Source organism: Mus pahari, chromosome 3 (assembly GCF_900095145.1).
Source record: "Mus pahari chromosome 3, PAHARI_EIJ_v1.1, whole genome shotgun sequence".
NCBI classification, from domain to species: domain Eukaryota; kingdom Metazoa; phylum Chordata; class Mammalia; order Rodentia; family Muridae; genus Mus; species Mus pahari.
The window spans coordinates 146191456-146205537 of NC_034592.1; the positions used below are offsets into that span (position 1 = coordinate 146191456).

Here is a 14082-nt window from a genome sequence, read left to right on the forward strand (position 1 = left end):
TGCTCAACAACGGGGAACATGGATGTGGGCAGAGGGTAGGATTGGGATGGTGGAATCCCTTCCTCCCAACCCCACCAAGGCAAGCTGCTTGTCTTCTGTGCGTCAGGCTCACCATCTCCACTCTACTTAACTGACAAACGGCCACCCTCCTTAGAGCTGACCAGTTGGAACCAGCCGAAAGCACAGAGCAGCACCCTTGAAAGCAATCCCACCCTGGCAAGCTGCCTTCAGTACTGGGAGCTATGAGAAACGGAGTCTTGAGCCGCATATTAGATCCCAGGACCAGTCTCTCTCGGAACTGCTCTGCAGGACAGTCACCTCCATTGTGTCAGCTAATTCTTCCCAACAAGAAACTTCCAGCTTAATGCAGGCTGGGGCCTTTCCCCCTCCTCAGTTTAAACAAAGATGGCTCTTGAATTGGCCTGAGCGGACCTGAAAAGCTGCTAGACCCAGCTTGGCTGTGGCACCTGTTTCTTTTCACTCTCTCAAATGAGGCCAGGGACCACGCCTGCCTTAGAGCTAACTGTACAGGTGCCTGGCAGCCAGCGGGTGCTTCGCACAGAGGCTATGCTCAGTGAATTTCAGCCTGGTACCTCTCAGCATTAATGTGCAAATGGTCCTGGGGGGGGGGAGGAGAGGGGGGAACGATCTTGTTAAATGCAGATTCTGACTTTGCAGATTTGGGGTGGTAGGACCTGAAAGTCTGCTGTTCTCACAAGTCCTAGGTGACGCCAGCCAGCACTGTTGATTTGTGGCCCACATACTGAGTAGCAAGACTCCTCTCTTTTCTGATTTCATCACTTTTCTTGGTCTTGAAGGAGCCTCTTGAGAGCTGATGGATGCAATTCACTCCTCCCTTAGAAAAGAAGCTGCCAGACAGAGCATGCACTGCAGGGATCTCTAGGGCTTCTAAGTCTCAGGTTAAAAGCTGTTCCTCTGCACCTAGAAACCTTGGTTCTGAAGGGGAAAAGGAAGCAATAGGGGCAGAGAGGGGCAAGCCCTAGCAGGGCCCCGGCGTGGTGGGGCTGGTCCCAGCTGTGGACCTTCCACATGACATCAGATAAATTTCTGACCCCTCTGGCAGATTGGTGATGATCAACATATTCATATTCTCTCTCTCTCTCTCTCTCTCTCTCTCTCTCTCTCTCTCTCTCTCTCTCTCTCTCTGTGTGTGTGTGTGTGTGGAGCGCTCTCTCTCTCTCTCTCTCTCTCTCTCTGTGTGTGTGTGTGTGTGTCTGTCTGTCTGTCTGTCTGTCTCTGTGTCTCTGTCTCTGTATCTCTTTGTTTCATTCTCTCTCTCTCTCTCTCTCTCTCTCTCTCTCTCTCTCTCTCTCATATTGCTGTTGCCTAAAATACCCCATGCTAAGAATTCTTATACTGTGTCTGGATTTAGGAAAAAAAAAAATGCCATGGTTGATTGGTGATGCCTGCCATGGTCCTGGGAAAGAGGGACTTGATTAACTGGTGATGTCTGCCAAGGTCCTAAGCCTAGAGGGCCTCTGGGACTTCCTGCCAGATGTCTGCCTCCCCCTGAGAGCCTTCCAGTGGTGACATCCATAGCTCATTTGAGTCACACTAGACTGGAGAGTGAGAGGCTTGGGCGTGCCCTCTAAGATAGCAGGCATCCGGATGATTTTTCAAGGTGCTGCCTTGTCGGATCTGCAGTCACACAGACCTCTTTGAGAAGAGGGAGCAGAGTCCCTGTGGGTGGCAAAGGAACAGGTGTCCTTGTGCTCCTGTCCCTGGCTATTTTTAACTGCAAGGACACAGGTTCAGGTGGAAGCTGAAATACGGAAGGGCCACCCGGCTCCCAAGGGAAGGGGTGCCACCATCCTCCTGCAGTTCCCAAGTTGCTGCATGGGTAGCCAAGTGAGACACCAGGCAATCTGCCAAAGGACACCTCCCATGAGACTCCCCAATGGCTCTATCCCATGCTTCCCCAAGTAGGGCCAGTCACCCGTCCTGGGTATATCTAAGTTCTGCCAGCTGGTCCCAGCCTCACCTTACTTCTTCAGACACCAGATGTACACACATGTGTCTTCTTGCCCTGGAAGGAGTGGGGGTGGGGGGAGAGCACTGGCTGTGGCAGGTGAGTTGGGTGTGAGGAGAGCACTGAGCATGGCAGCTGAGTTCCTTGTCCCTGGGCCCTTCCAGTCTGGGTAGAAGAGACAGCTACAAGTGCAGGAAGCGCTCCAGCAGAGCCCTGTCTCAGCTGCTAGGCACCTCAATAGTACAGGGGTGCCCGCTCACATTCTATCCCGGGACCCCGAGACTCACTGCTACACCGAGAGCCTCTGGAGAAATAGCAGTTTGTTGAAATATTATATTACAGACGTCTATGGAGTGCAGGAGACCAAAGGATCCTGCCCCAAACCAGACAAGAGCCATTCACTTGTTCATCCACTCTAGGGTTTGGGTTGTAGTTAGTTAGTTTGTTTGTTTTTGTTGTTGTTTTTTATTGGGAGTGGAGGGTTCAAGACAAGGTTTCTCCATGTAGCCCTGGCTGGCCTTGAACTCACAGAAATCCGCCCACCTCTGCTTCCCACATGCTGGGGTTGAGGGTGTGCACTACCACTACCGGGCTATGAGGCATTTTTTTAAACAGCCAGTGCTATTTTGTTGCCCTGGGACTCACATGGGCAACATAAGTCAGCAAACATTAGACATAGCAAATATCAGACAGAGAACTCCTATGCAGGGGGTGAAGGTGGGGGGTTCTCTCATAGAGGGTCTGGCAGGCTCAGCATAAGCTGGTAACGAACTGAAGACAGAAGCAGGGTGTGGCATCACACACTTGAAAATCCCAGCACTAGAGAGGCTGAGGCAGGAAGATTGTCACATGTTCAAGGCCAGACTGGACCACTCAGTGAGTTCAAGGGTAGCCTGAGCTACACAGCAAAATTCTGTCTCCAAAAGTCAAAAACAAAAAATGAAAACTGAAGATACATAAAGGGAGAAAAAGAATGAGTGTGTGAATCTCTCTCCAGGGAGAGGAACAGAAAACCCACAGCAGCTTAATGCGTGGTTTGCGCAAAGAACAAGTTGGAGCTGGAGAGATGGCTCATTCAGTAAAGTGCTTGCCTGGCAAACACAAGGACCAGGGTTCAATCCCCAACACCCACACAAAAAGCCAAGTGTGGTGGCTTACACTTGTAACCCCAACTAGGGTGGGGGTGACCCCTGGGGTCAGCTCCAGGTCAAAGAGAGACCCTGTTTTATAAGAAAAATAAAACCAGTGGATGACCTCTGAGGAATGACAGCTAAGGGTTGTCTTCTGACCTCTACACATACACACACACACACAGGCACACAAGGCTAGAACACATTGATCAAGGGGGGGGGAAAGATGAGATTGAGATGCAGGAAAGGGGGCTGGAGGGATGTCTTCAGCAGTTAAGAGCACTTCCTGTTTTCAAAGAAGACCTTGGTTTGGTTCCCATCATTCACATGAGGCAGCTCACAACTGCCTAGAACTCCAGGGGATCTGACACCCTCATCTGGCCTCTGCAGGCATCTAAACACATGTGCACACACCCCACACAGACACATGTAACTAAAAATAAAAGGAAATGTTCAAGATGCAGGAAAGGTCAGATAAGGGACAGTTTGGAAGACAGACCCTTTCGTCTGGAGGCCTGACATACCGAGGGGACGCCTGACAATGACAGTGACTGTGTAGATGACTGAAGCAGGCCTGCATTCTCTGAATCTTACGCCCTTCAAGACTGGGAGGCTGAGATTCAACAGGTTTTACCCTGCCTGCTCTCAGCAGAGTTGTGGTAGCCTGACCAGCAGCTCTTCTAACACACCAGTCCCATTCCATATAAACCAGAAGCACAAGATTCAGAGTTCCTGATCCTTGTGGGCTCCTTTGAAAATCTACTGAGGGTTGACTTCCTCCCGAGAATAATCCTGATTACTCCCAAGGGAAAAAACATGGCACATGATGATACCACTTACGTAAAATTCCATGAGGTTCAAAGTTAGGAACTGAAAATAAGCATTCTATAAACATGGAGGCTTCCAGGTGTCAGGACTTATAGGAAATAGGTTGGCAAGTGAAGTGGGCTACGAGTCAGGAAGCTGGGACCTGGGCAGAGGAGGAGGATAAAGAACTGTGAGGGAGGGATGCATTTGTTAGGACTCCTTGCCGGCAGTGAACATGGATACAGTGTAACCATAGGTACATTTTAGGCTGCAACACTTTCTAGTTTCCCTGGTGTTGTCCCGGGTTTCTTGGCCAGGTTGAGGACCTTCTGTCCAGTGGAGAGAGAGCAGGCTCAAAGCCCAGTTTCCTTACAACAGGAAATACAGTAGCAGACTTCTCACTCTCTTGGATAAGGAGGACACTGACAACAAGGGACATTTCAAAGCCAGCCAGCACCAGCCTTGAGCCTCAGAAATCTGAGAGGACATTAGACTTTGGCTTTGGCAGTAGCTAAGAGTGGAGACGGGGCTCTGGACTGGGGAACGAGGTCTTGGCTGCACCTGCAGCTGACAGAGCAGATCTGAGCCCAAGCCGACTGAATAACCAGGTATATGTGCTCCCTAGGGACCCTTTTTGCCTGCAAGATGCTCAAAGACATCATAATTAGGACTGCAGGGGTATTGTGCATAGAGAGAAGAAGGTTCCAACAGCTGTTCTTAAACTGCCCAGCACAGAGGAAACCATGCCGGGCTAAGGCTGAAGAGGTCCCTGTACCCAGTTGACCTGCCAGCCTCCCTTCCCATAGGGACTGTTGGGAGAATCTGACAAAGATAAAGAAAAGGAGAGAATGGTGAGGAAGACTGAGGGCTTCCTGAGTGGACTTTATAACCCACCCCTTACCCCAACTTTTCTGACCTTCATTTTCCCCTACCTTATTTGTTATTTTGTTTTACAACACAGGGTCCCATGTATCCCAGGTTGGCCTTGAACTCTTGGCCCTCCACCTGACCTGTGTCTTCTCACTGTACCACCCACTCCACCAGTGGTGGCGACCACAATGCAGGGTTAACAAAGCTACTTATAACAGCCATCTGGGGAGCACTTCCTCTCAGTGTGCCCTTTGCCCAGGTCAGGGCTAGTCACCCACTCAGCACTTGGTGAAAACTTTCTGTGTGTTGATTTCACCACGCAAAAGCCCTCCATAATAGTAATGATGGAACGGGGCCTTGCTCACACATGATCAGTCATCCTCGCAGGGGCCCAACTGAAAGGACCATTATGGGCCCAGCTTACTCATGTAAAAACTGAGACACAAAGAGGTGAAGACACAGCCTACAGGTTGGGACAATAACAACAACAACAATAATAATAAAGAAGGGAGATGTTTGAACTCAGGTCTAATTGCATTTGAAATCCATTTTTTTTTCTTCTCCAAATTGTCATTTTGTAGATGACAAAAAAATGTTGCCACTATACATGCTGGATTATCCATGCCATCTGTGTCAGGGCTGATGGTGAAGGTGACTTTGGATACAAGAGGAAGCTGCCTGTTGATCGAGTAGGAGAAGCCCAAAAAGGCTATAAACTCTGTCCTTATCACTGGAGGCACCGAAGAGAGACTGCCCCCATTCATCGGGGAAATCGGGGACTGAGCTGCGGGTCCCAGATGGAGACTGGACAGCGTACTGAATCCCCAGTGGCTGAACACAAGCCTCACCAGGAGAACTTGTGAGGCAGTGAATTAGCAGGCTTCAGGAAGATATCTGAGTGTCTAGGCTAAGCTGGGAGTCCAGGGAAGCAAGGACTCAAGGGTCATCCATAAAAGGGAAGCATCCCCCTTACCTAAGACTGGGGGAGCCTTAGGAGACACTTCGGCCAACAGAACACAGGGTCCACTCTTACTCTGTGTAGTTTGCTTAGCAACGGGGAAGGAAGGCTGGGTGTGTACTGCATGGTCATTCCAGTCTGCTTCCTCCCTGGGCTCCTCCAGGAAGCCTCCTTTACTTCCCAAAGCCAGAGCCTCTCGCTGAGCTTTGACTCTAGAAAAGTCTTGCCTGCAGACCACCCTGTCTGCACCTTCCTGCCTCAGGCCCTGGAAGGCTGGGACAGGGCTACACACAAGCCTGAGCACCCAGCCCAGAGGGTGTGGTCCTGTGTGGGTAAGTGCTCAGCAACTGCTCACAGACCGGGCCTGCTCTGCTCTATGCAGGACAGACAGAGGAGGGTGGCAAGGAACACAGCCACTGCGGGGAGGAAGTAATCCAGGTCACCAGGTTGGGAGGAAGGTAACCTACAAATGCTTCCTGCCACTATGAAGTAGAGGCTGGGGCTATTTATAGCTCACGAGCCTTCTGCTTCTTGCATTGAAATGCAGGGCCGGGCATGGAACAAAATCCTGGGGAGGCCTGTCAGTTTTAAATTCTATTTACTGATTGATTTTTACAAGAAAACTGGAAAGCCAGAGAGAGAGAGAGAGAGAGAGAGAGAGAGAGAGAGAGAGGAAGAGAGGCACCCTGGCCCTTCTAGCTGAGCAGCAGGTACTGTGCTGTCCCTGTGCAGCCTTGCCAAACCCACGGCCAACAGCAGAAGGGCACTCAGTTCTAGACCTGACCCTAGAAATCCGAGCAAGGCCAGCTAGCTGGTGGAGGTCCTTTGGAGGAGATTTCTGAATGATGGTGACTTCGGCTCACAAAAACGGTGTCATAGCACAAGCCTGCTTTAGTTTAAACAAGTCTCCCTGTGCACATGCATGTGATTTCTCTCTGTCTCTGTCTCTGTCTCTGGCTCTGGCTCTGTCTCTGTCTCTGTCTCTGTCTCCCTGTTCTGAAGACAGCCCCAGTTTTTCTACTCTTAGAGCAAAGAGTAGGATTTCCTTCACTTTGTATTGTGGGCTGTGTACCCATGTTGAAGCACGGGGTGTGTGTGTGTGTGTGTGTGTGTGTGTCCTCGCACACTTGCAAGAACATGAAGGTGAAATTGTACATCAGGAGGCCTGAGGTCCATCTCCGGTGTCATTCTCTCAGGCCTGAAACTCTCCTAGCAGGCTGGGCTGGCCGGTCATGGAGCCCCGGGAATCCGCCTGTCTCTGCTTCCACAGCACTGAAAAAGCACACATGGGACACCACACCTGGCTCTCAGAACAACAAAAACAAAACCAAAAACACCCAAAGTATGTTTTCTGGGGCTTAAACCCAGCCCTGAAATTGATTTTATTTTTATTTTTATTTTTCTCTGTGTTTCCCCGAGTTTCCACTCTGGCTACACCCTGTCACCTGAGCATGTGAGCCCCTGGGAAGCCGGCACAGCTGTTCATCTGCTGGGTGTCCAGCTCAGGACTCAGAGAACAACAGGACCTTCGGAAGTCTTTCCTGGGACCACACAAGAAACCTCAGCACAGCCTCTGACACACTGCAGTGTGTGTACCGGAAGTGGTCCACGTGTTGGTAGCTAGTGTCAAGGTTAAAATGTGGAGCCGGGACATCGCCAGGACAGTGCTTACCCGGCAAGCGCAAGGCTCTGTGTTTGGATCCCCAACAGCAAAGTAAAGCCAGATATGGTGGTGCACACTCTTGAGGATATACACGTACACATATGTGCACCATGTAATCACATGCACATGCACTTACACACACACACACACACACACACACACAGTTAAAATGATAAATAGCAACTCTGCTTTCCCGGGAAGGTCCCGTATGCTAGGACAAGATCACAGCCCAGGGTGCTCAGAGCCAAGATCCAACCCACCCTGGCATGACAACCTGGGTGTGATCCATGGGACCCATGTGACAGAGAGAGAGAGCCAGCTCTTGTAAGCTGTCCTGACTTCCATGTGTGCAGCGCATACATCAAACAAATAAATGTAAAGATCAACAAATAAATGTAAAAAAAAAAAAAAAAAAAAAGGCTTTTTTTTTTTAAATGATGAAGGGCAGTATGGGACAATGGTTAGACTGACAGACTCAAGGACCAGGCAGATCTGGATTTGAAATTACCACTGAACAATCTTGGGCCAAATTCAAACCTGCTCTTTCTGTGCCTCAGTTTCTCCATCTGGGCAATAGCTGTGACACTGTATTCCCCTCCCCATCTGACACTCTGGTGACGTGCTTGGCGTGCCTGGCAGACAGGGGCACACGCCTCCTGTTGGGAGAAGGAAGACTTTAACAGTGGGAAGAGCTCAGAATCCCAGAATCTCGGCACTGTCCCTTTGAGTCTTCATTGTGGCTACTCCCTGGCGGTGGTCTAAGGGGTGCTGGGAACTCTGGCCAGCTGCGTCCTGAACAAAAGTGTCCAGGTGAGGGCAATGATGGCGAGGAGCAGCTGAGGTCCACTGAAGGAATCCTGCTGTGGACCCTGGAGGCGGGGTTTTTCTCCACCACCCTCCTGGAGAAGGGTGTGGGAAGACATACTTTTTCTGATCTAAGCCAGGTTCCTGCACCAGGGCCCGAGATGTGGCCCATGAAGTTGGAAGGGACCAAGCCACACTATCTCACTCTTGGTTCAAAAGATGATGTAAAGGCCCCAATATGTAGAGCTCTGGCAGGAATACAAATGAGGCTCTCCTACTTATTCTAAATATTTAAAAGTTATAAATCAGGGCTATTAAATAAAATATGTTCCCTCCTATTCTGAGAAATATGTCTTCATAATGACATAATGACCTTGAAGTCCAGGGCAGGTTCAAATTTAGAATCCCCAGAGTCCCGAGCCTGATCACCAAGCGAGGAGGGTGGTGGATGTCAGCCATAGCTCCACCCCTGGTCTCCAAGCCCAGCCACCACTGCACACCTGTTTGCCCTCGGCACCTGTACAAAGGTTCGAGGCCACCCGCACCTCACCTGCACAAAGGTTCAAGGCCACCTGCAACTGACAAGTTTAACAATGTTGTAGCTCAGGAAATTCTCATGTTTGCTATAGAAGGGAGGTGGTGATAATTAACCCTACTCACATCGTGCCCATTGCCTGGCTAACTTGTTCAAGCCCCTCAGTTAGATGACTACAGGGAAGGGCTCAGGATATATCCACTGGCTCATGGCTACTCGAGTAGGGAACTCTGGAGTCCCCAGACCTGAGACGTGACCCAGCCTAAGAGGGACAAATGGCATGTGCCCTTCCAGGTTCCTCACACCTAGGTGTGACGTCGGGCTTGCACGGAGGAGCAGACAGGAGCAACCTGGCAAGGTCATATCAGGCGAAAACAAGGACCAGCGACAAAGCCAGCAGCCACCTGCAGGTCACCAGGATGGTGCCTGATCCCTTCGACACTGTGGCTCAATTTTTACCAAACTCTTACAAATCCAGGGATTTGACAACTCCTGGGGGCAAGGTAGGCCTGAGGAGGTTCTCCTATTCTCCCCCTCCCAAGAAAGTTCAGATTTGGGGGTTCAAATTTAAAGGCAGACCCAAGAGTCTGCAAGTCAGGCCTGATTTTGAGCCCTCTCGGGGGGGCTGGAGACATACCACTGGGGTCAACCCCACCACCTCAACCTTTAACTAAAGAAAAGTTTTCTTTCTTTCTTTCTTTTTTTTATTATTTTAATTTTTTAAAAAAGACTTAGACAGTCACCTCTGGAGAGAAATTATGGGTTTCAAGAGCTCTTGACAAAGAACCCCGTTCCAGAAATGTAAAGCCGGCGTTTTAAATTTGGTTCTTATTCACTGCTGGAAAGCATTAGAACGAAGATTACAAATTTAATAATGTAACACGGCAGGAACTGGCCCGGCCTCGGCTCTGCGAGAGTAATTTGTTTCTGCCTTCCAACCGGCACTTCCCTGCCTCCTAGTATCACCAGATCAGACTGGTGACACACTCCTGACTTGTCTCTGGTGCTCTGGCCCACGCAGCAGCCTGGACACTGGCCCATCACAGGCCTGGCGGAGGGCCCATGCTGGGATGGAGAGGGGTACGTGAGAAGAACCACCGTGCGCAAAGGAGGAGACCTGCCCTGACCGCTGCCTCCATTCCTCCCCGTGAAGCCAAAGAGGTCTTTGAAGATTTGCAAACCCCAAGTCTGAGGGTCAGATCCCATACCTGCTAAAGTCAACTGGGGCTCCAGCTGCCCATCAGTTCAGGTGCAAGATTTAACCATGAAGTACGATCCAAAGCTACCCCACCAACCACACAATCCTTTTTTTGGGCTTTCAAAAGGCCTTCAAGTCCTTTCCTGCCTTAGAGCCCTTGACAGCTGCTGACAATGGCAAGAACTAATATCTCTTGAGCATCATGCCTGCCTTACCTAACCGTTAACATAATGGCAGCAAAGCCAAGAAGCTAAGCTGGGACTCCAGAGCCAGGCAGTGAACTAGGATTCTGCCTCTGCGCCCTGCTGTGTGATCCTGAATGGCCCTTTTGCCAGTAGGAGCCTGGCTCCTGACTCCTGACTCTGAAGCCCTCAGTTTTACCATGCCCCATGTATTAAAAAAAGCTTGAAAGACACCAACTGATGAGAAAAATATATCCATAATTCTATCATGGACAGTCCTTAAGCTAATTTCCTCTCTCTCTCTCTCTCTCTCTCTCTCTCTCTCTCTCTCTCTGTGTGTGTGTGTGTGTGTGTGTGTGTGTGCGTGCGTGCGTGCGTGCGTATGTACACATGCCTGGGAGAGACAGAGGGACAGAGATGGGGTGGATGGGCAGGACAACCACAGGGACTGTGAGAATCCAGGCAAGGCTCCACCTGTATCCCCACAGCTATCTATCGGAGCTTGGCACAGTGTCCTCCTCTGCAGCCTGCACAAGGTCAACTGTACTCATCCCTCCTGTCAGCTTAGCTGTCCCCTCTGTCCTTCCCAGGGCCAGCTCCCTTGCCATGGCCTGTCCTGGCACTCTGCCTCCTACGGTGCTTACCACAGGGGTGACGGAACCATCTGTTGTTTCTTAGGGTTGTCCGATACCCCCTCCCTCAGACTCAGAACTCCATGAAGACAGAGAAGGGGAGCTGGTCTTGGGTCCCCAGGACAGGGTGGGGCAACAGCAACCAAGGGAGAAAGGGGGGAATGAGGCGCTGGGGAGGGAGGGAGAGGCTAAGAACTGCCTGTCCTAAACCAGTGCCCCCGGGTGGGACACAGGTTCACTCAAGTCCCTGGAGAAAGTGAGAAGCAAAGGACCATGGGAACTCACAGGGCAAGTGGAGGATTCCAGCCATGCTTCCCAGAGGAGGGAGAGGCACCCCAGAGGAGGCCAGCCCAGCAGGGGTGCAGAAGCAGAGAGCTAGACCAAGACCATCAGCTGGGGCTGGGGCTAGAGCTCACTGGCAGGGCACTAACTTAACATATCCAGAGTGTGGCAAACAACAGAACAGGATCGGGTATAAAGAAACCATGTTGAGCCAGGAGCTATCAAATGCTTGCTAAAGGCAGAAATGTGCAGCCAAGTAAACCGGCCTTGGCCTGTCCATCCTTCAGCCTTCTCTCCAGGGGCTTCTCTTCTAATGCTCAAGCAAGCCACGCCCCTAGCCACAGTGAGCTGTTGCCAATCCCCCAATTCACACGCCTATCCTGACGAGACCTCTCTTACCAGCACCTGCATTTCTTTGCCTATGGGCTACCCCCGCCCCCACAACCCCATTCGTCTAGAAATGGCGGCTATGTCCACTCTCGGTGCCCACCCCAGCTCTCTGCCATTACTAAGGAAGCCGGCTCATAAGCAGTCCAGCTCTTTTGTTCTAGGTAAATAATTCAAGTGTGTTTTCTACCCTAGAAATTCAAGTGTGTTTACAATCTCACGGGTTCTCAAGCTATAGCCATTAGACTAAGTTCGCTTGTCAATAAAGTTTTATTAGGATCCAGTCTCTGTTCATTCACATACAGTCTGTGTGGCTGAAAAGTTGGGACAGAGATCCCGGACCTGCAAAAAACCAAAGTACCTGCTGTCTGGCCTCTCTCACGACAGCTGTGCATGAGCCAGTGTCCCCAGAGTCTCCAGGAACGCTCACCTCCAGTCTCCATCACTCAGGTCACCAGCCTGTGATGTGTGGTGTCCTGGCTACGTCCCTGCCTCCCTTCCTTTCCTCCCTCCTGAGCATCCGGCCACTTTTGTAAACTGCATGAACACGCCACAATCACTATTTGATTTTCAGGAAAAAAAACCCCAGCAGTTTCACGAAGCAACTCTGATGCTTGAACCTGAATCCTGATCTCAGAGTTTACACCTGAAGAAACCCAAATGTGGACAGCAGGGTGATGCTGTTGTCCCCCTTTTGCAGAGGACCCCTAAACCGAGACCTAGGCACACATTGCTTCTTCCACAAGCCTGGGGGCCATCGGTGTTTCTCGGCTACTCCACCATCAGCCAACTAGAGCCAAGCTCTGGGTTCTTGGGGCATCTTGAACTCTTGGGGTCCCTGCTGCTTGACAGCCACATACTCGTTCAGCCAACATGGCAACCAAAGTTCAAGAGAAGAATGGTATGCCCCGGGGTCATGTAACCAGCAAGCTGGCAGAAATGAGATCTCAAATCAGATCACCCTATGGCAAACAAGCTCCTGCCCACCTCTCCAACTCGGGCCAATGTTTCATCGGGTTCCGGGAGACGGAGTGGACTGAAATCCTTTTCAGCATGGAGGACTCTGTCTGGAAGATGCAAAGTGGTAACCAAGGCAGATGCCCTTCAAGGTGGCGCTGGGAAAGAAGCCCCAAGAAGTCTCAGGTACACACACACACACACACACACACACACACACACAATGTTCCATAAGAATTAGAAATGCCATGCAGAACGCAGGAGGAACCACGGAACTGGGTTCAGACTGAATCAATAGGTCTTGCCCCGGTTTTCGTGAGGCGAGTGACCCTGGCCAAGACAGGGGTCAAGTCAGAGATGCATCACGCATAGGCCTCTTGAAATAATCAGGCTCACCTCACGGAACTGTGGACGGGGGACATACTGCCATTGCCAAGGTATGACACAGGACAGAGCTGGGCTCACCTGGTCTCCCTAGTCAGAGGTTCCCTGACAGCAGATGTCAGTACCCTGGACAGACCCTTTTACCAAGCAGGACCCTCAGCCCACCAAGTGGCTGTTCTATGGAGACACACCTTTGGCTGGTAGGAGCTGCCCGGCCCTGGAAGGCCCTGGCCTTCTCCCAGCTATCTGACTACTGACGTGGGAGATCAGAAGGCTGGTTCACGATGGTACTGCTCTCAGCACAAGCTGCTGAACACCCACGGTGGCTCCTGTGTCCCTTGACCACCCATATCCCTCTCTGTTGCTTCTACTACCCATCATCGGGCAAACCTAAAGCTCAGGCTAAGTCATGAAGTAGAAGACAGAGTTTGTGCAGCTCCACACTGAATTTGTGTGACCTCCACATTGCCTTCCGCCTCAAATGACCTCCAGGACCCTGAAGTATCATCTATGTGCTAAACCTTCCCTTGCAAGAGACTGCCGGTTCACTGCCCTGTTTGAAGGTCCCACCTTTCCAACACCGAAATACAGCTTCCTGGGGTCGGGGGGCTCAAGGGTGACCTAGCCTGGGCTGGGTAGGCCCCCAGAGACTCCTGGTCCAGCATGGTCTTGGGCCCAGTCACATAAAAGAATGTTTCTCAAGACGTGTGCCGAGGAACTAATTAATTTTCATGGCAGGTCCCAATTAGTGACACATCCTCCTACCCGGGGCCCAGGGTGACTGCAAGTGGCATTTTCCAGGGACACTGAGTGCTGGAGATGTATGGTTCAGACGTGAAGCCTCAGGGGCCGGCAGGATCCATCCATCATAGCACATGGCACATCTGGGGTCAGAGAAGGCTCTGAGTCACGAGTGTGGGAACGCTGGTGCTGATTCTGGCTTTCTTGGCTGCCTGCTGTGAGGCTTTGGGCTTTGGTCTTCATCAAGAATAGCCCATCAATCTCAGGGCTTAAAAGCGCTACAATGGAGCGTGTGCACCAGGCTCTCTATAAAGCACTTGACAAATCGCGATTCATTTAATCCTCATGACACCTTGGCGGTGGGAAGGGTGTCTGATAAACCCACTTTACAGATGGCTCAGAGTGGTTATGGAACTCATCCATGGCCACTCAGTCAACACATAGCAGAGGCAGGATTCAAACTCACACCTTCTGATTGTGAAGTCTGACTTTGTTTGTTTTTTTGTTTTTGTTTGTTGATACAAGGTTTCTCTGTGTAGCCCTGGCTGTCCTGGAACTCACT

General features: G+C 50.9%; 1 protein-coding gene across 2 annotated transcripts in view; it reads right to left on the bottom strand.

The window, feature by feature from the left end:
* The window catches only part of Rims4 (regulating synaptic membrane exocytosis 4), a 58210-nt gene that overhangs the window by 33164 nt on the left and 10964 nt on the right, over nucleotides 1-14082 (bottom strand). The window lies entirely within an intron of this gene.